This window comes from Hyperolius riggenbachi, chromosome 10 (assembly GCF_040937935.1).
Source record: "Hyperolius riggenbachi isolate aHypRig1 chromosome 10, aHypRig1.pri, whole genome shotgun sequence".
Lineage (NCBI taxonomy): Eukaryota > Metazoa > Chordata > Amphibia > Anura > Hyperoliidae > Hyperolius > Hyperolius riggenbachi.
The window spans coordinates 207,354,500-207,379,786 of NC_090655.1; the positions used below are offsets into that span (position 1 = coordinate 207,354,500).

The 25,287-nt window shown below is 42.0% G+C and overlaps 1 protein-coding gene and 1 pseudogene across 1 annotated transcript in view; one reads left to right on the top strand and one right to left on the bottom strand.

Moving 5' to 3' along the window:
- LOC137534281 (oocyte zinc finger protein XlCOF8.4-like) overlaps nt 1–25,287 on the top strand; it is a 42,566-nt gene that overhangs the window by 1,438 nt on the left and 15,841 nt on the right. The window lies entirely within an intron of this gene.
- Nucleotides 7,330–25,287, bottom strand: part of LOC137534269 (zinc finger protein 721-like) — a 377,767-nt pseudogene continuing 359,809 nt past the window's right edge.

The window sequence follows — 25,287 nt, forward strand, 5'->3', positions numbered from 1 at the left end:
ACCTTCGTGTCTCTACCTCTCCCTCTAGATTGTAAGCCTTTGGGCAGGGTCCTCCTCCTTTTGTGTCCTACCTGATCATGCACCTCCATTACTGTGCACCCATGCTATGCACTTGAGTGAACCTAACTTGCCTAATCTCCATGCTCCATCCAGTGACTGACTAAGCATTACCTTGTACTCATACTGTGATGTGTGATCTGGTTTTCTTGTATTCCTGTAGTGTCATATTGCTGTATGTCACCCTAAATATTGTCTGTAACCTAAATTAATGTTCAGCGCTGCGTAATATGTTGACGCTTTATAAATACAATAAATAATAATAATAATAGCTGAAGTTACTGTTCTTCATTGTTTTGACTGTCAGACAAGACTGTTATTCAGCCATCTGCGCCCCCCCCCTGGGGTTCATTGCAGGGGAGGCAGTCTTAAGCAACCACGTTTGGAGCGCACCCTGCTATGCGTATGCTCACTTTTCCTGGTGTGGTGCTCCCAAGTCGCGCAGTGTTGCATACCCTTGCAGTTGGATGTTCGCAAAGGAGGTAGAGACCCTTTCCTTTGAGGGCAGGTGTAGACGTCTCTCTCCCAGGTGATGACCATGCTCATTTGTTTCTGAACAACCGCTGTGCTGGATTCAATTCCGGTGGAACGTTCCGAACCTCATTGACTTCTGTGGGTTTTGCCGCAATCGTTCTTTTACGACGGTGCCAATGACAGATTCGGGAAGCTGGATCGGGGAGGGATTATTCGTTGCCAGAGATCCCCTATCCATCTGGTCGTGGGTACATAACTTTACACTGATCACTGCCACCCTGGAAGAAATAAGGACGGGTGTGCTGCTAACTTGCCAACCCACTGTTTTATGGTTGCTAGATACAATTTTACCTGCTGATAGCACTGTTGAGTTCTTTTAATGTATAATGTTAGATCGCTTCTCTCCTGCAGGGCCGGATTTCTGGGAAGGCCAAAAAGGTCATGGCCTAGGGCATTCAAATTCAGCAGGGCGCAGGACTTGGAGATATAAGAGGACACATGTCAAAGTAAATCACTTCTGCTTTGCTTTATTCTGCCTGAATTCCAGAGATCCCTGCATCTCTCTCACTGCAGAGTGTGTGTGATGACAGTCAGCATCTGTTGTCATCTGTGGATCTTGTCCTTAGTATAATGAGTGGGGACATACAAGCTGCTGTGAGAAGAAAACTATATGGGCTCAAGTAGTAGAACTTTTGAGTTCAGATTAGTTTCTTTATGCACGCATTCACGGACAGGAATTATCAGCTCTCCTCTCCCCCTGACTGATGTTTATTACTTGGTCAGAGCTGTTAAAGACCTGAGACCTGTTACATTTATGGTTTGTTTTTCTTTCCTAGGGAATGACAGCAACATTCTCTGTGCTACAGTTTAACTCTTTCCTGACATGTTTTAGAAGCAGCAAAGCATTGTTCTGTGTTAGCCATCAGCGAAAGCAGGAAGTTTTGAAACAGAATGACAACTGTATTACATTTATTTATATTTACAAAACAATGTATGCATCTCCTGCTGACTGTATATATAGCTGTGTGCCCTAACATCTTGTATACAGGAACAGTAGTGAAGTCTGAAGATGTCTCATTAGCCAAAGGCTCACTGTTTTCTTTTGGTTAGCCAATAAATATTATCATTCTATTACAAAACGTAAAAACTTCCTGCTGACTGATTAAGATCTGTCTTAACTTGCCCCAAGTGCTAAATTGTCACTGTGTAAAGTACACCTGAGCTTATGCTAGGTACGCATGATGCAATTTTCTGACAGATTTACTGTCAGATCGACTATTTCCAACATGTTCAATCTGCTTTCCGATAGATTTTCTGAATGATTTTTTCATAGAAATGAACGGAAAATCGATTGAAAAATTGATCGGAAATCAGATCAGACACTGGAAATAATCGATCTGACAGTAAATCTGTCAGAATTGCATCGTGTGTACCTAGCATTACACTACATCTATGCCAGCGTGCGTAGTGTTGGATCCTTCTACTCACCGGTTCTTTTTTGGATGGGCTTCTCTCCTTTGCGCTGCACTGCCCGGTTTGTGGCTCTGACTGAAGCAAGTCGCACAGAGGACAAAGAAGCAGTGCATACTCTGTCCTTTCTGGCTTCTTGTAATTTCGCACTCCTGTATGCAGGTGCACAGGAGCCGAGGCTGGGAGTGTTATGGGTATGCGTACTTGACAAGTGCTGCTCATATATGAGCATCATTTCTGAATTATGCAATTCTAGAACACTATTGGCTGCTGTGCTTCCAGGCTGGAGTGCAGAATTACATGGAGTGGACAGAGCATGCACTGCTTCTTTGTTGAACGGGGGGGGGGGGGGGGGGGGGGCAAAGCAACAAAACAGACAGGAGCCCATTTAACCCAGTGATCACTAGTCAGAGTTGGACAGAATGGGGGAGGGGGGGGGGCAGTTGGTGACAGCCGGCCTAGGGCGCTGGAAAGTACAAATCTGGCCCTGCTTTCCTGTACTCATTTCTCTGGGGTATCTTCATTGTTCAAATTTTTACAATGTAGTCACATTTAACCTCCCTGGCATTCAATTTCCCCAGGATTTCTGTGCAAAAAGTGATAAAATTTATTTTTAAAAGTTTTTTTCCCCTGCAACTTGCCAAAATATGTTAAGCAAGGGTCTAGTATACAGTGCAGGAGAGTATTGATGTGTATGCCTGTTTATACTGATCACAGCATGTTTTTATGGACGGATATATCTGTCCATACCGCTAGGGAGTTAATGGGTTTAACACAAATGCACTATTTTTATCCTGCTCTGCAAATCCAAAGTTCTGATGGTTAGCTATACTTAGCAGTTGATCCAGCACTGAACCCGTGATGTTGTCTGCTATAGTTTGCGGCCTGTTGGGTCTGCTGCTTGGTGTAGTCCTGAGGACGGTTTCACACTGGGGATTGGCGGCACCGCACAAAACAGGCCATCGGGATTACTGTGTCAGTACGCGATCCCTTGGGCAACATAGATCCAGCAGAACCTTGGTAGGTGAGTATGGAGTGTGTGGTGTGTGTGTATTTTGTCTCAGCTAATTTATTGCTTTAGGAGTGAAAGAGAAGCACATCAGCATTCCTCTCATGTTCTTGTATGCCCCTCTTCTATAATCAAATATTGCTCAGCTATTAGAAGGCAGTAAAACAAATAGCTGAAAAAAGCAAAAACCTGTGACCCAATTCTTTTCCTGCTGTCTGCAGCTTATAGCAATTTTAGACTTGCTGGAAACCATGGCACAGTATATGGCTTGGTAGGAAATGTACTCAGATTTTTTTTTCTCTCAGTTTACAAGTCTGCACAAAGCAGAAAATAAAACTGATTTCACCCTTTTACCTCAATAGCTTCATTGAGTTTACAACAATGACAATTATTTCACAGAGATTCCCGTGTAGTACAGCTCTGCAAGAATTTTACCACCTGGGCCTAAACTTTGAGTGACCCTGAAGCCAGCTGGGAAAGAAAAAAAAAAAAAGATACCTATTCAGTGGAAAGACTCTGGATCCCATAGAGCCTTCCTGGTCCTCCCTCCATGTCCTCGCTCCAGTGCTGTCCCCTCACAGGTAAAGTAATTTGACCTGCAGGTCAAATAAGTCTTTGGCCCTCCTCGGGCAGGCTTCAGATGTATTCCTCGGGGACATGAGTGCTTTCCAAGTCTGCCGAGGAGTCCGGAAGGTGGGAGATTTGAGTGGGGGACAGCGGGGGAATGAGGAGACAAAGAGAGGACTGGAAGGCTCTATAGAATCCATAGCCTTCCCTCTCTATAAATAAATACAATCAGGTCCATAAATATTTGGACATCGACAAAATTCTTACATTTTTGGCTCTCTACACCACCACAATGGATTTGAAATGAAACAAACACGATGCTTTAACTGCAGACTGTCAGCTTTATTTGATGGTATTTACATCCAAATCTGGTGAACACTAGGAATTACAACAGTTTGCATATGTGCCTCCCACTTGTTAAGGGAGCAAAAGTAATGTGACAGAATAATAATCATAAATCAAACTTTCACTTTTTAATACTTGGTTGCAAATCTTTTGCAGTCAATTACAGCCTGAAGTCTGGAATGCATAGACATCACCAGACGCTGGATTTCATCCCTGGTGATGCTCTGCCAGGCCTCTACTGCAAAGTTGACTCACTTCAGGTTTCCTCCGGGCTGTGGGGTCGGGGGCCGGCCCGGGGGGGGGCTATTGAGCAGCGGGAACCCGGCGGAACTACGCAGAGGGCGCGGATGGCGTCCTCCGTGAATTGAAATTTGCTGCAGGTACTTAACTTTTTTTTTTTTAATCTCGCCTCGTAAGTCCTTTAAAGAGTAAGCTTTCAGCTACGCAGCCTTTCTCAGACTTGAATCCTGTATGCTGACAAGATTATGAAGCAGTTAGTGCTGGAATATCTTGTCAGCATACATGATTAGAGTCTGAGGAAGGCTGAATAGCCAAAAGCTTACTCTTATTCTTTTAAGTTAGCCTGTAAATGGTATCATCCTGATTCAAAACTTCTTAGGTTTACTTTAAAAACACAAATGTCTCCCAACTGTGGCATCTTTCAGATCAATAGCAATCAAGGATATATTCACAATGGTAATAATCACTGGCATTATTACTACAACTTACAATATCAGATTTACCAAAGACAAGCAATAACCCTGGTCGATAAACATATAACACTTTTTTGCGAAGTGCAGTGTAAAGTGTCCAGTGCAATAACATCACATGATGGAAAAATATAGTACTGTATATAGAATCCAGGGCTGCGGAGTCAGTACAATAATCTTCCAACTCCAACTCCTCAGTTTAGGAAACCACCGACTCCAACTCCAGGTACCCACAATGGCTCCGACTCCTCGACTCCGACTCATTAGTCTAATTCTAGCCAGGGTTGTGGAATTGGTACAAAAATCACACGACTCCGACTCCTCAGTTTATAAAACTATTGACTCCAACTCCCGGTACCCAAAATTGCTCCGACTCCAACTCCTCCACTCCACTAGAATCATCAACATATAAACCAAACCTTAATGTACGACAGACAACTGCCAAAAATTTACATAATAAATGTGTAATAAAGTGCATGCAGTAAAAACATAACTAAAAAGTCTTTAGTTACCAAAGTGCACAGTGCAAATTGTATGATGTGACTCCAGCAAAGGAGAAAATCCTAATTTATAAAAAAAGAATGGCAAAACAGTAAGGTAAGAACACTGACATTTAAATCTAAAAATGCATAAAAAAATCTATATATTACATGCAAGTAATAAACAAGATTGACATAGACAGAGGTGGCTATAATAAGAGGGACCTGCTAGCAGGGCCAGATTTCTGGAAAGGCCACAAAGGTCATGGCCTAGGGCACTGAAGAAGCAGAAGGACAAAAGGGCGGCAGGACCTGGGGAGAGATAAGAGGCTGCACGTCAAAATAAATCATTTCTCCTGCTTCGAAGCTGCCCTGCTTTGCTGCACACACAGCCTGAATTCCAGAGCTCCGTGTATTTTCCTTACTTCATGGTGTGCGATGAGACAGTGCTATCTCCTGAACATACAAGCTTCAGTTTAGTGCCAGGGTGTAGAGGAACCTGGTTCACCATGTGCTTGCTGGGCAATCTGTAACTTTCTAGACAAAAATGCTCATCCAGTAAGGTAAACATTTTACCAGAATTATCAGCTCCACTTTACAACTCAAGCTGGGCTGAACAGTATAAATGGTCAGACTCTGTTAATGACTTGAGCTATTCCTTCTCCTCTCTACCCCTAGACCGTAAATCTTGTGCCTGGTACATACCATGCAATTCCCCATCAGATAGATAATTTCCAACAGATCAGATCGGATTTCCAATCATTTTTCTGATCCATTTTCTGATGAAAAAAAAAAAAAAAGGATAGGAAATCAGATCAGACCTGTCAGAAATGATCTATTCGACCCATCTATCTGATGGGAATTTGCATGGTGTGTACCAGACCTTGGGCACTTGAAAGTACACATCCGGCCATACCTGCTAGCTATATATATATATATATATATATATATATATATATATATATATATATATATACACACACACACACACACACACTGGCTTGCAAAAGTATTCGCCCCCCTTGAAGTTTTCCACATTTTGGCACACTACTGCCACAAACATGAAACAATTTTGTTGGAATTCCACGTGAAAGACCAATACAAAGTGGTGTACACGTGAGAAGTGGAACGAAAATCATACATGATTCCAAACATTTTTTACAAATCAATAACTGCAAAGTGGGGTGTGCGTAATTATTCAGCTCCCTTTGGTCTGAGTGCAGTCAGTTGCTCATAGACATTGCATGATGAGTGCTAATGACTAAATAGAATGCACCTGTGTGTAATCTAATGTCAGTACAAATACAGCTGCTCTGTGACGGCCTCAGAGGTTGTCTAGGAGAATATTGGGAGCAACAACACTATGAAGTCCAAAGAACACACCAGACAGGTCAGGGATAAAGTTATTGAGAAATTTAAAGCAGGCTTAGGCTACAAAAAGATTTCCAAAGTCTTGAACATCCCCCGGAGCACTGCTCAAGCGATCATTCAGAAATGGAAGGAGTATGGCACAACTGTAAACCTACAAAGACAAGGCCGTTCACCTAAACTCACAGGCCGAACAAGGAGAGCGCTGATCAGAAATGCAGTCAAGAGGCCCATGGTGACTCTGGACGAGCTGCAGAGATCTACAGCTCAGGTGGGGGAATCTGTCCATAGGACAACTATTAGTCATGCACTGCACAAAGTTGGCCTTTATGGAAGAGTGGCAAGAAGAAAGCCATTGTTAACAGAAAAGCATACGAAGTCCCGTTTCAAGTTTGCCACAAGCCATGTGGGGGACACAGCAAACATGTGGAAGATGGTGCTCTGGTCAGATTAGACCAAAATGGAACTTTTTGGCCAAAATGCAAAGCGCTATGTGTGGCGGAAAACTAACACTCATCATTATTTGAAGGTTGACTTTTTTTGTTTTAAAAACACTTTTCTTCTATTGGTCGGATAAAATATGCTAATTTTTTGAGATAGGAAATGTGGGTTTTCATGAGCTGTATGCCAAAATCATCAATATTAAAACAATAAAAGGCTTGACCTACTTCAGTTGTGTGTAATGAATCTAAAATATATGAAAGTCTAATGTTTATCAGTACATTACAGAAAATAATGAACTTTATCACAATATGCTAATTTTTTAGAAGATCCTGTATATATATATATATATATATATATATATATATATATATATATATATATATATATATATATATATATATATGCACTTTGTCAGACGTAGCTTTAGGCTCTGATGAAGTAGTAAGAGTCACAACACTTCTGACTCCGGTACTGCGGTGTTTCCGTATTATGTAGGGCAGAGTTCCCCAACCCTGTCCTCAAGACCCACCAACAGTACATGTTTTGCAGGAGATCACACACAATCACAGGTGGTTTAATTAGTGTTTCTGCTAGAGCTGATTGACTACCTCTGTGGCTTTATACAAACATTCAGTGTTGGTGGGCCTGGAGGACAGGGTTGGGAAACACTGATTATTGTAGGAGATTACATCTTGTAAATTAAGATGGTCATATGTATTATAATCCGATAGTGTAGGATGGCAGTGATTATTTTTGACTATGCTTGCAAATATCCTTATTTGCTACTGATCTGATTGATACTGCAGTTGAGAGACATTTACATTTTTAATTATTCACTGGTTACTAATTCATAATAATAAAGGAATGTATTGATTTAACCACATTTCAGGGTCTTTCCTTTTGTTTATGCTGTGCAACTAACAAATGTCATCAGTGATCTAGTGATCTGTGCTGGTCTGTGGAGCAGCACACTGTTTATATTGTATCCGGGTAGATGTAAAATGACTTTATATCACCACAACATTTCCTGTACTCCAGACAGGGAAACATGTAACTTGCAGCATGAGATGATCTGCCGAGAAAACAAGCACCACATTTCAAACACAAAACATGTCTGGAACATTCTGGGGGATAATTAGACTTGATCTAATGGTGAACATTGCTACTCTCTGGTGTGAATTCTCTGATGCACTGTAAGATCTGTGCTTGTAAGAAAACATTCCCCGCATTCAGAACAGCCATGTGGCTTCTCTTCTGCATGACTTTTCTGGTGTCTCACAAGAAGCTGTTTGGACGTAAAACACTTATCACAATCGGGACAGGAGAATGGCTTCTCCCCCGTGTGAGTCCTCTGGTGCAGGATTAGATGTCTCGTCTGGGTAAAACTTTTACCACACACAGAGCAGGGGAATGGCTTTTCAGCCAAGTGAGTCCTCTGGTGCCTGTTCAGCATATTCTTTCCAGAGAAGCTTTTCCCACAATCCAAACATGAAAATGGCTTTTCACCCGTGTGACTTCTCTGATGTGACAGAAGATACGTGCTTGCAGTAAAGCATTTCCCACACTCAGAACAGCAGTAGGGCTTCTCGCCAGTGTGAATTCTCTGGTGTCTGACCAGGAGATATTTTGAGGAAAAAAACTTATTACATTCAGAGCATGAGAACGGCTTCTCCCCAGTATGAGTCCGCTGGTGCACGATCAGAGTTTCTTTCTGTATAAAGCATTCCCCACACTCTGAACAGGAAAACGGTTTCTCAGCCGTGTGGATCTTGTGGTGTCTAATAAGCAGCGCTTTCCAAGAGAAACTCCTCCCGCATTCAAGGCATGAATACGGCTTCTCTCCAGAATGAGTCTTCTGGTGCGACACAAGTTGTGCTCTCTCGGTAAAGCGTTTGTCACATTCCATACAAGAGTAGGGCTTGTCATCTGTATGAGTTCTCCTGTGCTTAGCAAGACTAGACCGTTGATTAAAGGATTTCCCACACGCAGAACATGAATACGGCTTCTCTCCTGTGTGAATCCTTTCGTGCGCGATAAGAGTTGATCGGATGGAAAAACATTTCCCACACTCGGAACACGAATACGGTTTCTCTCTTGTGTGCACTCTTTCATGTGAGATAAGACTAGATTTGATAGAGAAACATTTCCCGCATTCGGAACATGAATATGGCTTTTCTTTTGTATGGATTCTTTCATGTGTTGTCAGATTTGCTTTGCATGAAAACTGCTTCCCACACTCTGAACATGAATATGGTTTCTCCACTATGCTACTTTTCTTTTCTGAAACAAGCTTCACCCTTCTGGCAGAAGTGCCACCTCTCTCTGAACGGAGGAGCCTCTCAGGCTCTTTGTTGGATGTACGAGGGACAGGGGTGGAGTGAAGGCCCCTCTTGTGTGTAGAAGAGTCAGATGACAGATTGGCTCTGTGAGCTGTTGGGTGGAAATCTGGAGTAACAGGGCTTTCTTCTAAAGAAGTAGATGTCGCATCACTATTCTCGCTGTCACCACCTCCACAGATGATGGCAGTGTCCATGTTGTTCTTGTTATATCGTCCATCTGAAAAATGAGCGTGAGCCACTACTGTTAGACTACCATTCCGGAAAATTCTCATTCAGACAAGCTATGCTTGGATTCATTTCAGTTCAGAGCTTAATTGAAGTATTCTACACTCCATCAGAGTGCTGCATAACCTTTATGCTAGGTACATATCATGCAATTTCCTGTTAGATTGATGGGTCAAAGCAATCATTTCCAACATGTCCGATCTGCTCCCGATCGATAACAGGATTGATTTTGTGCAGCTGTGATCTAAAAATCGATCCTGTCATTAATGGGAGCAGATCAGACATATCGGAAATTATCGGTTCAACCTGTTGATTTGATGGGAAATTGCATGGTATATACCTAACATAAATTTTTTTTTATATACCTGGGGCTTCCTCCCGCCCCCTACAGACTGATCACTCCATCGCCATCCTCCTGCACCACCTGGATCCTCCGCCATTCGGCCCATAAGGTCCTTCGGTCTGGGGCGTGTTACCCAAGTGCAGTTGCGTGTGCATGCCCCTATCAAGGTCCTGTCGATGGTGGCAGGAGCGCCCTGCCGGACTGCGCATGCTCCGACTGGCCACGACAGAAGGTCTTTAGCGGCCGAATTGTGGAGGATCCAGGTGGCGCAGGAGGACGGTGAGGGACCAATCAGCCTGGAAAGGGCTGGAGGAAACCCCAGGTATGTATTTTTTTTATATTCCCCCCGTCTCAGGTACACTTTAATGGACACATAAAATGTGAGGGATATGGAGGCTATTTAAGTCTTTTTAAATAATACCAAATGTGATCTACTGATCTTTAATGCATATGCAGTGTCACCCACCTGAAACAAGCATGCAGCAAATTCAGTCAAACATCTGATCCGCATGCTTGTTCAGGGTTCATTGTTAAAAGTAACAGAGACAGAAGACCAGCAGGATAGCCAGGCAATTTTCACTGTTTAAAAGGAAATAAAATGGCAGTCTCCATTCCCCTCTCACTTCAGGTGCCCTTTAAAGAGACACTGAAGCAAAAAATAAATAAATAAATAAATAAATAAAAAAAATGAATGTTGTGTAGTACGGATAATTACTAGAACATTAGTAGCAAAGAAAATATTCTAATATTTTTATTATCAGTTATATAGTGTTTTTTTAACATTCTCTAATATTTGCAGTTTACACATTACTCAGCATTCTAAATGATTGTTCAGAGCAGCCAAGTGAATTTTTGAACTGACCTCTGCTGAAGAAAAAAACAATACGGTGACTGACAGTTAAGATAACAAGCTTCAGAAGACAGAGCTCTCTGCAACTTTAAAAGTCGTGGAGCTCAATGGCTTTTTTGCATAGATAACAACTGGAGTTCCTTAACTCTTCCTGTACTGGAAACAATATTAGACTTACGTCTCTGCTCCTAATGTTTTATTTCTTAGCTGTACTACACATACAAATCATTATATCATCATTTTTTTTCGCTTCAGTGTCTCTTTAACCACTTCACCACTGAGGGGTTTTACCCCCTGACCACCAGAGCAATTTTCACCTTTCAGCGCTCCTTCCATTCATTCGTCTATAACTTTATCATTACTTATCGCAATGAAATGAACTATATCTTGTTTTTTCCGCCACCAATTAGGCTTTCTTTAGGTGGGACATTATGCCAAGAATTATTTTTTTCTAAATGTGTTTTAATGGGAAAATAGGAAAAATGTGGGGGAAAAAAAAATTATTTTTCAGTTTTCGGCCATTATAGTTTTTAAATAATGCATGCTACTGTAATTAAAACCCATGAAATTTATGTGCCCTTTTGTCCCGGTTATAAAACCGTTTAAATTATGTCCCTATCACAATGTTTGGCGCCAATATTTCATTTGGAAATAAAGGTGCATTTTTTTCAGTTTTGCGTCCATCCCTAATTACAAGCCCATAGTTTATAAAGTAACAGTGTTATACCTTCTTGACTTAAATATTTAAAAAGTTCAGTCCCTAAGGTAACTAATTATGTATTTTTTTTAATTGTAAATTTTTGAATTTTTTTTTAATTACAAAAAAAAAAAAAAATGGGGAGTGTGGGAGGTAATGAGTTAATTTTTTGTGTAAAAGTCATTTATTTGTATGTGAAAAATGTGTAGGGTGTAGTTTACTATTTGGCCACAAGATGGCCACAGTAACTTTTTGCTTTATTGCGACCTCCAAGCCTCCTTCCGGAAGCTTGGAGGAAGAATAAGGAGGCTGGACACGTGAGTTGCTTCTCACAATGATCGCGCTGCCCATAGGAGAGCAGCGGGTCATTGTGGGGCTTAGATCAACGAACGGGAATGGATTTTCCCGTTCATTGATCTCCGGGCGAGCGGGCGGCGGCGGTTTTACTAGCGGCGGGCGGCGTGTTTACGAGCGGGAGCGCGGACAGCGTCGGGAACGCGGAAAGTACGTGTTTCTCCGTCCCTGGTTTTTAAAGGATGGAAAAAGGGGCGGAGAAATACGTACGCGCGGGGGTAAAGTGGTTAAATCAAGACATTTTCATTTTTCATTTCATTTTCATAGCTCCTAACCTGTCGGAAAGCAGTCTTCCCAATGTGTAATACCGCTCCTCACGTTAGGCTGTAATTGCTCTCCTCTCCACACAGCTGAAGCGGGAGAGGAAAAGCCGTTTTATAGTTGAACATGTTCCTGGAAACCATGTTCTGAATTTGTGCTGTGCTAATATGGAGGAGATGGCACCTAAAAAAAAAAAACTAGCAGCCAGATAATGTTCCTCCCAGGAGAAATTACCTTGGGAAATTGTGCTATGGATCTGGGACACTTCTGGCAATGCTAAAACCTTCCTTGATTGTTTTACTGTTAAATTACTTGAGCACATACAATTCTTTTTTTTCTCTACCTCTGGAGGGTCCTCCCTTAAAGGACACCTGAAGTGAGAGGAATATGGAGGCTGCCATGTTTGTTTCCTTTTAAACAATTCAAATTCCTTGGCTGTCCTATTGATCTTCTGCCTCTTCTTGACTGGATTTGTTGCATGCTTGTTTCAGGTGGGTGATTCAGACTCTACTGGTGCATGAACGATCAGCAGGATAGCCAGGCAACTGGTATTATTTAAAAGGAAATAAATATGGCAGCCTCCATATCCCCCTCACTTCAAGTGTCCTTTAATGTTAAATGTTGAAAATTGGGATCAACAGCTGTATCCTGAGACTAGTAAAATCTACGGACGGAAGAAAGGCATTCATTTAAAATCTGAGTTCTAGTTGTATCCTCTACAGTTGGGTTCATTTTATTGTCTAATCACTTAAATGAGTAGAAATGCTGCCATTACAGACATTATGTGCTAATGAGAGCTGGAGTCTGATGGGAGCTGATGAGTCCCGATTCCTCCACTGAGTGCTTAGTGTCCCCTATTACTCTCTACAGACAGAAGAAGGGGGAGAAAACATTGTTGCACTAACTGAAAAAAAATGCAACTCTTTTCTGTATTGAGGAGGGGGGAGGGGGTTGTTTTAACTAACCTGCACCAATCTCTACAGGAATGGTTTCCTCTTTAATCTTCACATGTCGTTCTTTTACCTCCTCTGCTTTGACATCCTTTTGAGCCCCTTCGGTGTCTGTGAACAAAGGTGAGAGTGATGGTCCCTGTACTGATAGGGGTGAGAGACACCAGACAATGTGTGGAGAAAGGGTTGGGAGAATCTGGTCATTTATGATCTCCGCTGATAACCTATACTGAAGATGTGAGGAGGGCAACCAGAGCTTAACAGAGGCTGACTCCCCATCACTTCCTACTGACAGAGGAGGGGTAGGAGAGCTTTGCAGTGAATGACATATGTATTTAGTGTTCATCCCTCACCTGTGCTGATCTCTAGAGGAATGTCCTCCTCCTTACATGTTTTATCACTCATAACATTTGTTTCATCTTCAACTTTAACAACCACCAGGCCTTCACACTAAATAAGACAGAATCATTAAGAATTATTAGGCGTTTCAATTTGTGATTCAAGAAAACTGAGAAAAATGGATAATGCACTCAGTTTTATGTACCTGGTAATTCTCTATGGTCTTGTAATTCCCTATGATCGGTTTCTCAGCCGTGTGGATCTTGTGGTGTCTAATAAGCAGCGCTTTCCAAGAGAAACTCCTCCCACATTCGGGGCATGAATACGGCTTCTCTCCAGAATGAGTCTTCTGGTGCGACACAAGTTGTGCTTTCTCGGTAAAGCGTTTGCCACATTCCATACAAGAGTAGGGCTTGTCATCTGTATGAGTTCTCCTGTGCTTGGCAAGACTAGACCGTTGATTAAAGGATTTCCCACATGCAGAACATGAATACGGCTTCTCTCCTGTGTGAATCCTTTCGTGCGCGATAAGAGTTGATCGGATGGAAAAACATTTCCCACACTCGGAACACGAATACGGTTTCTCTCTCGTGTGCACTCTCTCATGTGAGATAAGACTAGATTTGTTAGTGAAACACTTCCTGCATTCGGAACATGAATATGGCTTTTCTTTTGTATGGATTCTTTCATGTGTTGTCAGATTTGCTTTGCATGAAAACTGCTTCCCACACTCTGAACATGAATATGGTTTCTCCACTATGCTACTTTTCTTTTCTGAAACAAGCTTCGCCCTTCTGGCAGAATTGCCACCTCTCTCTGGACGGAGGAGTCTCTCAGGCTCTTTGCTGGATGTACAACGGGGGACAGGGGTGGAGTGAAGGCCCCTCTTATGTGTAGAAGGGTCAGATGACAGATTGGCACTGTGAGCTGTTGGGTGGAAATCTGGAGTAACAGGGCTTTCTTCTGAAGAAGTGGATGTCGCATCACTATCCTCACTGCCACCACCTCCACAGATGATGGCATTGTCCTTCATGTTGTTCTTGTTATAGCGTCCATCTGAAAAATGAGCGTGAGCCACTACTGTTAGACTACCATTCAGGAAAATTCTCATTCAGACAAGCTATGCAGGATTATGGAAGGGATTCATTTCATTTCAGAGCTTAATTAAAGTATTCTACACTCCATCGGAGTGCTGCATAACCTTTATGCTATGTACATATCATGCAATTTCCTGTTAGATTGATGGGTCAAAGCAATAATTTCCAACATGTCCGATCTGCTCCTGATCGATAACAGGATTGATTTTGTGCAGTTGTGATCTAAAAATCGATTCTGTCATTGATTGGGAATAGATCAGACATGTCGGAAATTATCGGTTTAACCTGTTGATCTGATGGGAAATTGCATGGTGTATACCTAACATAAAACATTTTTATATACCTGGGGCTTGCTCCCGCCCTTTTCAGGCTAATCGCTCCCTCGCCATCCTCCTGCGCCACCTGGATCCTCCGCCGTTCGGCCCATAAAGTCCTTCGGTCTGGGGCGTGTTATGCAAGTGCAGCTGTGCACACACGCCCCTATCAAGGTCCTGTCGACGGTGACATGTGCACAATGGGGGGAGCGCCCCGTTGGACTGTGCATGCTCCGACTGGCCACGACATAAGGACTTTATCGGCCAAATTGCGGAGGATCCATTTGGAGCAGGAGGACGGTGAGGGACCAATCAGCTTGGAAGGGGCTGGAGGAAACCCTAGGTATGTATATTTTTTTTTTATATTCCCGTCTCAGGTACACTTTAAAGAACACATAAAGTGAGAGGGATATGGAGGCTATTTAAGTCTTTTTAAATAATACCAATTGCCTAGTGACCTGCTGATCTTTAATGCATATGTAGTGTCACCCACCTGAAACAAGCATGCAGCAAATTCAGTCAAACATCTGATCTGTATGCTTGTTCAGGGTCCATTGTTAAAAGTAATACAGAAGATCAGCTGGACAGCCGAGCAATTTGCATTGTTTAAAAGGAAATAAATATGGCAGACTCCATATCCCTCTCACTTCAGGTGCCCTTTAAATCAAGACATATTCATAGCTCCTAACCTGTTGGAAAGCAGTCTTCCCAACGTGTAATACCCCTCCTCACGTTAGGCTGTAATTGCTCCTCTCCACACAGCTGCAACGGAAGAGGGAAAAGCCGTTATATACTGTAGTTGAACATGTTCCTGCAAGCCATGTTCTGAATTTGTGCTGTGGTAATATGGAGGAGATGGCTCGTAAGAAAAACTAGCAGCCAAATAATTTTCCTTACAGGAGAAATTACCTTGGGAGCTTGTGCTACGGATCTGAGACACTCTGGCAAGGCTACAACCTTCCTTGAATGTTTTACTGTTACATTACTTGAGCACGTGCAATTATTTTTTTTCTACCCCTGGAGGGTCCTCCCTTAAAGAGACTCTGTAACAAATGTTACACCCTTATTTCTCCTATCCTACATGCTGCAATAGCTGATCTGATGTGCTGTAGCTTACAGCAGCCTCTTCTAGTTCCCCCTTCTCTCTACTGTATCCACTTTTCTTGCCTTTGTCGAGGCTTGTCAAGGGAGATCAGGAATGGGCAGCCTCTGCTGTAATGAAGACGAGTTATGCACACCCCCTCCACACCCCCGGTGTATCTGCTGTGTATCTCACAGAGAGGGTCCCTGCTCACAGCGTGTTTGCCAGGCTGAGGGAGTTGTGACATGCTGAACAGCAGAGAGCAGTGCAGAGCCCAGACAGCGGCTCAGAAAAACAGCTGTGAGAACTTTAGAATCGGATCCCAGTGTTCCAGTCATGCCTGAGCTGAGCCTGCAGGAGGCAGAAGGTAACTTCTTTCAAACACGCAGGCTGTGCTGACATACTTCCGGGATTGCAGCCATCTTTTTTGTTTACAAACAGTTTATAAAACTGTTGTTTTATCGCCAGGATCGTGGTGGGGAGCAGTGCAAAAGGCACTAGGGGGCTAGGAGATGACAACATGGTATGTTTATTTAGATAAGATTTTTACATTACAGATTCTCTTTAAAAAAAGAGTCTGATGTGTTATTTTTACTCTCTTTTTTATTTAGCATTAAGATACAAGCTGATTTGCTGCATCCCTGCAGCAGAACGAGGTATTTATCGCTCTGAAATACCAGGGCAAAAATTCCACGACTTTTTAAGTTGCAGATTTTGCTGCCCGGGAGAGGCAGAGCTGTGCACAGTAGCTCTGCCTCTTACCAGTCAATATACGCCGATCTCCACCTTTCCCCGCCCCTCTCAGTGAAAGAAGACTGAGAGGAGTGGGGAGGGGTGGAGATTGACTGGAGAGGAGGCAGAGCTACTGTGCACAGCTCTGCCTCTTCCAGGAAGCAAAATTCTGGGGGGATAAATACCTCATTCTGCTGCAAGGATGCGACAAATCAGCTTGTATCTTAATGCTGAAGATGAATGCTTAATAAAAAGAGAGGAAAAATAACACTTCAGACTCTCTTTGAAGGACACCTGAAGTGAGAGGGATATGGAGTCTGCCATATTTATTTCCTTTTAAACAATTCAAATTCCTTGGCTGTCCTACTGATTGTTTGCCTCTTCTTGACTGGATTTGCAGCATGCTTGTTTCAGGTGGGTGAATTAGACACTACTGGTGCATGAAACATCGGCAGAATGCCCGGCAACTGGAATCATTTGAAAGGAAATAAATATGGCAGCCTCCATATCCCCCTCACTTCAGGTGTCCTTTAATGTTAAATGCTGAAAATTAGGATCAACCAACAGCTGTATCATGACAAAATCTCCCTTGTACGGACGGAAGAAAGGCATGCATTTAAAATCTCAGTTCTAGTTGTATCTTCTACAGTTGGATTCATTTTATTGTCTAGAGAGAATCACTTAAATGAGTAGAAATGCTGCCATTACAGATATTATGTGCTAATGAGAGCTGGAGACTGAAGGCGCTGATGACTCCCGATTTCTCCACTGAGTTTATACTGTCTCCTATTACTCTCTACAGACAGAAGAAGGGGGAGGAAACAGTGTTGCACTAACTGAAAAAAGTGCAACTCCTTTTCCTGATTGGGGGGTGGGGGGGGGGGTGTCGGTGTTTTAAAGGGGCACTACAGCGAAAAACTGCAAAAATTTAAAATATGTGCAAAGATATACCGATAAGTACATTTTTTCCAGAGTAAAATGAGCCATAAATTACTTTTTTCCTATGTTGCTGTCACTTACAGTAGGTAGTAGAAGTCTGACAGAAGTGACAGGTTTTGGACTAGTCCATCTCTTTATTGGGGATTCTCAGGGATATATTTATTTTCAAAGGCACTTAGTGAATGTCCGTTGCTCTGTCCAACTGCCAAAAAACTGTGCAGGGAGCAGGGAAGCTGGCCAGCATCATTGTTTAAATACTTTTTAGGGAATATCTTTATAAAGAATAAAAGCCTTGCTGAGAATCCCCTATGAAGAGATGGACTAGTCCAAAACCTGTCACTTCTGTCAGATTTCTACTGCCTACTGTAAGTGACAGCATTATAGGAGAAAAGTAATTTATGGCTCGTTTTACTCTGGAAAAAATGTACTTCTTACTTGTATATGGCTGAACATATTTGAAATTTCACAGTTTTTCGCTGTAGTGCCCCTTTAACTAACCTGTACCAATCTCTACAGGAATGGTTTCCTCTTTAACCTTCACATGTCGTTCTTTCACGTCCTCTGCTTTGACATCCTTTTGAGTCCCTTCAGTGTCTGTGAATAAAGGTGAGATTGATGGCCCCTGTACTGAGATGGGTATGAGACACCTGCCAATGTGTGGAGAAGGGGTTCGGAGAATCTGGTCATTTATGATCTCAGCTGATAACCTATACTGAAGATGTGAGGAGGGCAACCAGAGCTTAACAGAGGCTGACTCACCATCACTTCCTACTGACAGAGGAGGGGTAGGAGAGCTTTGCAGTGAATGACATATGTATTTAGTGTTCATTCCTCACCTGTGCTGATCTCTAGAGGAATGTCCTGCTTCTTACATGTCTTATCACTCATAACATTTGTTTCATCTTCAACTTTAATGACCACCAGGCCTTCACACTAAATATTAAGTATTAAGAATTATTAGGCGCTTCAATTTGTGATTCAAGAAAACTGAGAAAAATGGATAATGCACTCAGTTTTATGCACCTGGTAATTCTCTATGGTCTTGTGATTCTTTGGTGTAAAATCACAGGAACAAAGGGGACTTGGATACCTATCTGCTCCATTTTTGTCACTGGATCCTTCTGTAGAAAACACAATCCATGTATAAAAGTGTGGAGGCGCACTTTTTGTTGACTGAAACCCGACTACCTTAAACTGATTTAAATAAGCTACACTTAAATTTACTTTGGCATAAATATATCTCCTTGATCCACTGAGACCTTTCCCCACTAGATATCCAAAGGACCCCAAGATAAGGGAATAAGTAATTCACTAAAACCATAACAAAATATTATGTGCAATTTTAAGAGCATTTGGGATACACAACCAGACCCACATTTGGCACAGAATGAAAAAGAATCCAACTTTAAAGGACACCTGAACTGAGAGGGATTTTGGAGGCTACATTTATTTCCAATGCAAATGGCCTGACTCTCCTGCTGAGCCTCTACCTCAAATAATTTTAGCCATACACCCCATACAAGCATGCAGATCAGATATTTCTGACGTAATTGGCCACATGCTTGTTTCAGATGAGCGATTCAGACACTATTGCAGCCAAAGAGATCAATAGAACTGACAGGCAACTAATATTATTTAAAAGAAAAATAAATATGGCAACCTCCATACTCCCTCAGTTCAGGTGTACTTTAAGAATAACTGCATTTACAAAGCTGGTTCCAAAATTCCTACTTCAGCCTCTAGAGTTCCCCGACTCCCTGTATTGGCTGCAAGTAGAAAACAGACAGCCTCTCATTTCATGGCAAAGGGAAGTCTGTCTACATACTTCTGTAAATAGTAAATAAGACCAAGCAGACAGGATGCAAGGAAGACCTGGGAGTTGTCAGGGTGGACATTCACTAGACTGGGAGAAGCATTTTGGCTAGCTATACCTTGTGAGTAGTTGTCAGTCATCCTTTTATTTTTCAAGGTGGTTGAAGTTTCTAACCTCCATAAAGTCGATGTAACCCTAACTATGCACTGGGAAAGGTCCTTCAGGACAACCTCCAATCGGCTGGGTGTTGCTCTAGATCTGTGAGATGCAGGGGGGCAACTGTGGTAATAAAATACTTCAGTAGGGGAGCTACAAATTGTTTATGTGACGTAAAATGTTTGAGTTGCTGGAAATGCCTCCAAACTGCTTCCGGGTTCTTCCGAACCTTTGGCCATCAAATTCTTGCTGAGGAAGAATGTCAATGTTCTGGAATTGCAGTCCAGGATTTCCTAGTCTCTACAGAACCAAAATATAGTGACCTGTACTGTGCCCAATTGTTCTCTGTTTGGGTGGGAGGCCCAGCAATCTTAGGGTTAGGTAATATGTCAGGGGTACTTTAAATACAGATAGAGGATACCTATTATAAATAAATAAACATTGAAGTAGTAAGGTTTTGCATTTTTTTTATATAATTATAATACAGTAAAAAGAATGCAGCTTTATAAATAACACTCTATGTAGCACAAGGATGAGTGAATTTACAGTATATTTCCCAGCAAGTACTTCAACATCAGCGATAAGGATCCTCCACCAAGGAAAAGCATTCTCTGTAATCCGCAGTCTACTACAATCAGTGAGTCTGATTCAGTTTGGGTGAGAGTGCTCTTCTTTGGTAGAGCATCCTTCTTATCGCTGATGTTAACCACTTAAGTACCAGCGGTCTCTGCCTCCTTAAGGACCAAAGACCGCTGGTACAAAAACGACTGAATCCCGACAAATCGCCGTCACCGCCGCACGCCGGGATTCTTCTAACATCCGCTCTGCCGTCTCTATGACGGCAGAGTCATGTGAGCCGGTCAGGAGCCACTTTCATTGGCTACTGACCGTGTCTATCAATGTATGCCAATGGGAGTGGCTTACATTGATAGACACAGCCAGGAGCCAATGAAATCGGCTCCTGACCGACTCACATGGCTCTGCCGTCACAGAGACAGGCAGAACCAGTGAGCTGCAGCGAGAGACGTAGGGTTTGAGCGGTACGATCGGCGGGGAGTGACGGAAATGGCAGATGTGCGCTGCGGGCGGTGATTGAAATCTACGCCCCCTGCCAGCCAGGAGCCCACCAAAACAGGGCGTAAAGTAGTTAAAGCACTTGCTGGAAAATATACTGTGTTTTGAAACTAGGATAGCTCACCTTGAACTAGAGGCGCATCCATCTGAACTGATTAGACCTAGTGCTATTTTATTTGTGGATTGTAGGACAATACTGTATTGCATTCAACATTGTATCAGTCAATGGAGATTATTATTGATGGTTACACCTATGAGGGCACTAAGTGGTGTACTGTGGAACTGAGAGACTAAATCTGCGTACACACGCAAAACTGAGGGGGACGATAACGATCGCCTCAGCCAATAATCCGGCACGTGTACAGCAGCCCCCGATGAACGACCGCCACTTAGTGATTCGCCTGGCATTTCAACTCAGCCAAGCGATCACCGCTTGTTTTGTTTGCGCCACACGCTCCACTTGTCATGTGACAGTGTGTGCGCACTCCGTTGTCTCTCCACTTCCCAGCACAGCAACAGAACGCATTGTCAGCTGTACAGCTGCCACGCGCCTGTATAGTCTGGCCCAGCGATGTTCAGTCAGCAACATCAGTCAGCCTTTATACTAGCGCCATATTACATACCGTAGGTTTAACAAAACGGAAATTTGCCTTCTTAAAACAGAAGGTATTTGCGATTATTTAGGTCGGAGTGAACTCTGAGGTGTCCCACAATGCATCACTGCTGAATATGCAAATCATCCCTTTATGACCCTGAATGCTAAACACACCTGCAGAACGGCTGGGATGCAATGATGTGCCATCTTGTTAACTGTTCAGAGCCACAATAATCCAAAATCATTGCATTCCAGCGGTTCTGGAGGTGTGTTTAGCTATTAGGGACAACAGATGATTTGAAAATTCAGCAGTGATGAAGTGGGACACCTCAGAGCTCACTCCAACCTGAATAATCACAAATACCTTCTGTTTTAAGAAGATAGGATTTCTGTTTTACATAGCATTTTAGTAAAAGGGCTTTTTGGTCCATTTTAGCGCCTTACACATTTGTAGAAGTTCTGGTTCACAATGAGCATGCTGGGTACTCTGTAACTATAGGTTTAACAATGATTATATTAAGTTGGACCCTGGGTTCTCTCCATTATATGGAATAAGGGTTCGTTCACACTAGAGGCATTTTTTTGTAATTTTTAAGCGCAGGTGCCTTAAAAACGTTTATACTATGCTTTCCAATTAGATAATTCTCATTTGGGCATTCCCTTTGCTTACCGCTGACAAAAGCGCTGCATGTAAAATTTTCAGGGCGATTTGCCCTGAATGGAAGGTATAGGGAAATCGCAAAGCACTTGAAAAACCGTTTTGTATAATGATTTCCCCAGTGCTTTAATGAATAAATACATTATATTTATTCATTTCTGGAGGACAAAGTAATCACTTCCTGACTGACGTCAGGAAGTGATTTAACCACTTCAGCACCACAGGGTTTTTTGCTTAAAAACCAGAGCAATTTTCACATTTTAGCGCTCCTCCCATTCATTCACCAATAACTTCATTGCTACTCATCAGATGTAAATGATCTATATCTTGTTTTTTTTTGCCACAAATTATGCTTTGTGAGGGTGATATTTGCTTTTAGTAATTATGTTATTATCTGTGCATTTTAAAGGGAAAAATGAGAAAAAAAAGAAAAAATACACTATTTCTCCATTTCCATCCACTATAGTTTTCAAATAAACAATGTTACCATAGGTAAAACACACACATTGTATTTGCTCATTTGTCCTGGTTATCTCAACATTTAAATAATGTTCCTAGTACAATGTATGGCGATAATATATTAGTTTCTGGTTTGTGTTTTTTGATTTCTCATTGTACTCTATCAGTAATTAAAAGCCCTTATCTTCATGATTAACAGTAATACACTCTCATGGCATACATATTTTAAAAGCTAAGTCCCTAGGGTAACTATGTATTCTCTTTTCAATGCTGTCACTTTTGTTGTTTTTACAAGTATTTATTTGGGGGTATAGAGTACATGAAAATAACAGTTTTATTGCTTTTCATTCAGTTTTCCGGTAAAAAAACTCACATGACTTATCCCTCAGTTGTCAAACACCACAAAATCTATTCTCTCACTTGTCACGGTTAAAATGATACCCTATATACATAATCAGATAGCTTATTGGGCATACATCACACTGTTTACCACAAGTACGCCTATCTACTTCCCTGAGCTTCAGATGAAGTTTTGTGGGGAGTAGATAAGCGTAGCAAGGGTTTCAAAGTGGTTAAATAATTGCTCTGCTAAGGCGCTTACAAAAGCGCTTATAACACGCAGAGCGATTAGAAAAATAATCGCTCAGCACGGGTGATGGCGCGAGCGCAATGCAATGTGAACAAGGCCTCAAAGTCTCCTCTTACCTGCTGATGTGTGGGGCAGCTGATTCTCCATCACAAGGTACTTGAATAGGTCCTTGTGTCCTCATAAATATGTGCTCAAAGGTTCTATGTCTCTGCCATGATAAAAGAAAGTAAAGATTAAAAACCTATAAGAAATCACAATAATTAGTGATTTTTCTGCGAGACCATCTGAGTGATATAAGAAGCTGTCATACTCCTCCAATAACTGAAATATAATTTTAGGTAACTGACTTCCAAAAATGAGATTATGGAAATAGCAGATACTCTGCAACCAACTAAACCTGATTTTATTTAGGTCACATCAGCAAATGGTGATATTTGACTGGCTGCAGATTGGTCCCTGCACTATTCATATTACTTAGCAATCCTTTACATGACGCTTCTGGTCACCTCACTCATAAGGTCACATGATCTCCCCTCTTAAAGAGTTGTAGCTAGAAGTTTACAGATAGAGCACATAACTACACATCAATTTTGTCAGAAAGTAAAGAGATTTTTTTCCTTGAACCTCAATATTAGTCTTTCATGACAATTCCATCACAGCTAAATAAAAAGCACCTAGCGTAATGTGCAGAGCCTAAGCAAACAAATTAACAGGCCCAAATAAAGTCAGGGGTCTAATGCAAATAAAACAAAAACCCAGAATCGTCACTGTGTGTATTTCAAACTATCAGCAGACAGCAGCTTTGGTGAGAAGTTAAAAATATGCAGTTAAAAAAGCTCAAAATCCACCTCATTTTTTCCCTAAACGGTCTTCAATTTCAGGACCTTCTGAGTGGACAACGCTGTTCCTATCCACATCCCCCTTTAAAGGGAACCTGAGGTGAGAGGGATATGGAGGCTGCCATATTTATTTCCTTTTAACACAATGAAAGTTGCCTGGCTGACCTGCTGATTCTCTCTGCCTCTAATATTTTTACGGTTAGAGGCAGAGAGCTTTTAGTCATAGACCCTGAACAAGCATGCAGATCAGGTGCTCTGACTTAAGTCTGACTGGATTAGCCACATGCTTGTTTCAGGGTAGCGACTTAGACACTACTGATGCATGAAAGATCAGCGGGACAGCCTGGCAACTGGTATTGTTTAAAAGAAAATAAATATGGCAGCTTCCATATCACTTTCACTTTGAGCTTACTTTAATGCACTACAGATGCCACCCCTGGTTCTCTCTCCGTAGCCTAACACTATAGGGTCATGGCCTTGCCTCCTTCCACATCCTATTATTATTACACAGTTATGATCTCCTACAATGGCCTCGCTTCATAAACAGCAGTGCGATAAAAAAAATCTTGTCGGGAAAATACCGCACTAGGTATTTTCCCGGTCTGTGTGCTAATTCATAAAGATTTCCCCAGCTGCCCTTGGAGGTCGGTAAATTACCGCAGCCCATTGAGCGGTAGAGTAGAGCAGTGTCCCGATTCCCTCTTTGCCCTGCAGAAATGAATCACACAGACGGCTCTCTCTGGCTCTCCCACTGATGACTCAGACAGATGAGTCACACAGTCTTTCCCTGCCTGCAGAAATGATTCACACAGAGGGCTCTCTGGCTCTCTCCACGGATGAATCAAACAGACTTCGGATCTCTGCACTTTGCATTAATCAGAGCTGTCAGAGTTGTCGGTAACTTGTTAAGACCTCACCAGAGGTGTCGGTAACTACCGCCAGGCTTACCGCTTGTTGAAGGCTTTATGAATTGACATTTGCTGACAATTTACTGACATGTGTTGTCGGTAACTGCAGCCAAGTCGGTAATTTTTCTCCCTGGTCGGTAATGTCAGCTTTTCATGCGGTAACAGCCTTTATGAATTGACATTTTGCTAAGTGGTCAGTAAAGTCTGCTGTTTTCAGCATTACCGCATGAGGTAATGCTTTATGAATCAAGGCCAATATAGTGTTTACTCTTCTCATAGAAAAGAAAGGGAATGGTTAGTAAAAGTAACAACACCATCCTCTCTCTAATACAAGTTGGATAGGGTGAGTGGGGCATGCATCACCTGCTGCCCCCAAGAAGCAAATGCTGGAGGCTGATCTGCTGTAATAGCGTTGCAACCTACCTCCAGAAGACAATGTCTGTGTGACATTATGTCTGGATCCTGTTGGGAATTTAGTATGTATGTTTTTGTTGCACAAATGACAATCGAGCTAAGGATTTTCCAGCTCCTTAAAGAGGAGCTGTCAGCCATACTATACAATCTCAGAAAAAAAAACCTCACATATATATATATATATATATATATATATATATATATATATATATATATATATATATATATATATATATATATATATATATATATATATATATATATATACATACTAGTAGATAAATACTTGCTTTACTTACTTAAAGTAATCATCAGGCTGTAAGGCCCCCTCCTCAATC